This window comes from Bombus affinis, chromosome 3 (assembly GCF_024516045.1).
Source record: "Bombus affinis isolate iyBomAffi1 chromosome 3, iyBomAffi1.2, whole genome shotgun sequence".
NCBI lineage: Eukaryota > Metazoa > Arthropoda > Insecta > Hymenoptera > Apidae > Bombus > Bombus affinis.
Window position 1 is genome coordinate 452377 of NC_066346.1, and position 3295 is coordinate 455671.

Here is a 3295-nt window from a genome sequence, read left to right on the forward strand (position 1 = left end):
AATGTTATTGCATCTTTACGATATATCATGAACATTTTACATACACTATAATTTCACAAAGATAAATTTCTTACCATGTACAAAGATATACATGTGTATGTGTATACCACTGTAATGTAATATTATTTCTTCAAATATTCTTATTATATTATATTCCGTTAGTTGCAAAAGTTTTACATAATCCCTTCTTTATTTCATCGTACTACCCAATGCCAAGTAAAATTTAATCGCGCGACGGGCAATGGCGAATATGGCGTTCTGAAAACAATCGACTATTGTAGAGTGTAGAGTTTAAAATTCTAGTCCCTTCCAAATTGTCGCGATCACAAATAGTTACCAATGACTATTTTTATATTCATTGTATCGTGACATTTTTGTGAATATATATAGCTTCTTGTATTATTGTACACACGATATTAGGTGATATTAGTAAATTAGCAAAAAATATATGCGTATAGAAATGTTACCTAAGAAAATTTCACTATATGAAATCTTAAAAAATTCTAAAATTGTTAAAGTTAGTGATTCCTACTACGATCACATAAACAAATCTCGACACTCGCTAGGGAAAGTCGTCCCATAATTGAGTCGTGATTAGTCATGAGAATCAACATGAAAGACAATAAAGTTCGCGTTTCAGCGAGACAGACAGAGACGAGTAAAGCGTCTCTGTCTCTGTCTGAGTCATTCGTGATAACAGATAGCATCAAATAAGAAATGAGAGTGCTCATGCGCGTAGTTTTAGTTGTTTCACAGTACAGGTGCTGCACCATGCGGTCAAGTGGTGAGTTTAATTGGCATTGGCACGTACAAGAACCTATAAAATTAGGGATCTACCCTATTCGGTTGGAATTTAATATATACAAGAACCTATGGTATTTAAGTTCGAATTTAATTTAAAGTTACTATCTATAGATGAAAAATAAAAACTATTTTAATTATGCACGACAGTCACGAATCGCAACGCTACGAAATTAATTCAAAATTAACGTCATTTTAATTTACCTTTGAATAAAATCAGACGCGACAAATTCAAACTCTACTCTTCGACGAATTCTAATAATTATTCACGATAGAAAATACTAAGAAAAATCACATCTTATAATTCACAATCATATAACAAACGCGATCGTCTTTTCAGCGTAACGCTAAAGCAAACTGAAGTCGGTACTTTTTCGCAATTCTAATTGATAACGTGAAATTTAGACTCGCAATTCTGGTTCAAACTGTAATTAATAACTCTCAACGCTAATTGCAAAGACCGCGATTAGCCCGATATGACGATGGGGCGGCATGTTACGATGGGCATATCGGCTACAAACAAATCACAACTAATGCTATAGATATTACTGCTATAGATACAGAAGTCGAGAACAGTGACAAAGTGGTAACGTAAATGACTTTCCATTCTCTGGATAATTCAGAAGATGAAAAACCATTAGATGCCCTCTTCTATAGTAATTTGCTTCATACTGATATGTACGTGTCATCGTTCAAAAATATAGTTAACAATTAATTTCTTTTTCTTAGGCAAGTTACAATTAGTTTGATCATTGCGCGATTTTGTTATTCTTATACTTGTATATCTCGGATAGAACAGTAGATATGAACTTTTACGTAGAATCGTACAATTAAATAGGTTTTTTTGTGACGTGGAACTCAATAGATTCTTGTCCATGGTAGTATGTAACCAAACAAGGTAAATCCCTAATTTTATGGGTTCTTGGTATATGCTAATGTCAATTAAACTCAGCACTTGGTCGTATGGTGCAGCACTATTCCAGAAACAACTAGGTTCATAAGCGCGAGCACTCTCATTTCCTCTAATAGTATCTATGTATAATGAATATGTATATAGGTGTCACGCATGCGTAGAACGAGACCTTTCCTTGTTCTCCATCTTGATTTTTCTCGACTCGAAAAACGGACGGTTCCGTTAATACTTTCGGTATAGGAGTATCCAGAGTTTAGAGTCAAGATCACGGTCCTACAAACAGATTTCCACGCTCATATAACAAAGCCTAGAGAAAGCTAAGATCGAGTCGAGAAGAAACAACACGGAAGACAAGAAAACTCCCGTTTTGCGCACAAGTGACACGCTATGAATGTCTCAGATAGAGATAGGGATATTCGACTCATCCCTGTCTGAGTCGTAAGAACGTGGATTTTGTTGACCTTCTATGTTGATCTTTGACTAGACAGGATTCAATTTTCGAACGGTTTTCTGCAGCGTTTCTACGATCGTACACTGTATCATCTGTTTATACGATCGTGGTTCCTACACATCGCGTGAAAGCATACGCGAAGGAAGATATTTAATATCGAAATATATGTACATATATAAAAGCATAGATATCGATGTAAATAGATCTTTATAAATGAAATGAATTTTATTTCTAAATTCGTAATATGTACATAAATTATGTTATTAGAAAAGCAGAATGAGCAATAATATTTCTCTACATACTTGTTTTATACTTTTTAATACTTTACTACTAATTCCAATTTGAAAAAGATCGTGGATGAATATAAAAAAGAATGCGGAATATAAAATATCTTATCTTCTACGCATTAAGTGGACCAAATTTTATTTTAATTTCGAAGTTTTTTATAGTAATTTTAATAGTAATATGACATAGTAATTTGACATATAATCTAAAACAGAAAATCGCGGTTTCGCTTTAAATTCGAATTTTTCTGCTCTAAATTGGACTGGAAACTTGTGGGAAACAACTATTAAATCTTCAATTTCGTTTGCATTGTAATTGTGCAGTGCTTAAAAATAAATATTGAGATACATACGTACGAGATACATAAATGCATATGTAACTATCTTGTAAATGATAATCGACAATGTGCGGAAAACTCCTTAACAGTAGATTGTCGCGGTATTTTTTCGTGGTCTACGACGTGTAAACTTTCGCGTGCTCTTTACAGTCGACGATTTCCTTTCATCGCGTCATTTCATTTTTTCTTCATTATTGTATGATTATTCTGAAAATCTTTTAGTTTTTAACAGAGGCAACGCATAAAGGATCATTCGGTCAGAGTACTTAGGATGTAAGTACATATATCTGGTTTATCCGTTTTCCAAATATTAGTCGAATGTTTGGTTAGTATCGTGGATTGATTTCGATCATTTCGATCATTTCGAACAGCAGGATGCTAGTAGCTGTGTGATTAAGTTCGCGATGCTGAAGGAGGCTTAAGCGGGGAAATTGCGTGGAGCAGCATAGCGAGGGCGCAGTCGCGGCTCTTATAGATTTTCCCCTTGCTACATAACTTGGTACGTGTA

The 3295-nt window shown here is 34.2% G+C and overlaps 1 protein-coding gene across 3 annotated transcripts in view; it reads right to left on the reverse strand.

Annotated features, from left to right (window-relative positions):
• LOC126914504 (uncharacterized) overlaps positions 1 to 3295 on the reverse strand; it is a 51552-nt gene that overhangs the window by 8797 nt on the left and 39460 nt on the right. For 2 of the 3 annotated variants that reach the window (XM_050718541.1, XM_050718540.1), the window contains exon 1: positions 75 to 600. The exons of the other annotated variant lie outside the window; for it this stretch is intronic. The gene's annotated coding sequence lies outside the window, so the exon portion shown is untranslated. Of the gene's footprint in view, positions 1 to 74; positions 601 to 3295 lie in introns of those variants that run through there. 3 annotated transcript variants of the gene reach the window in all.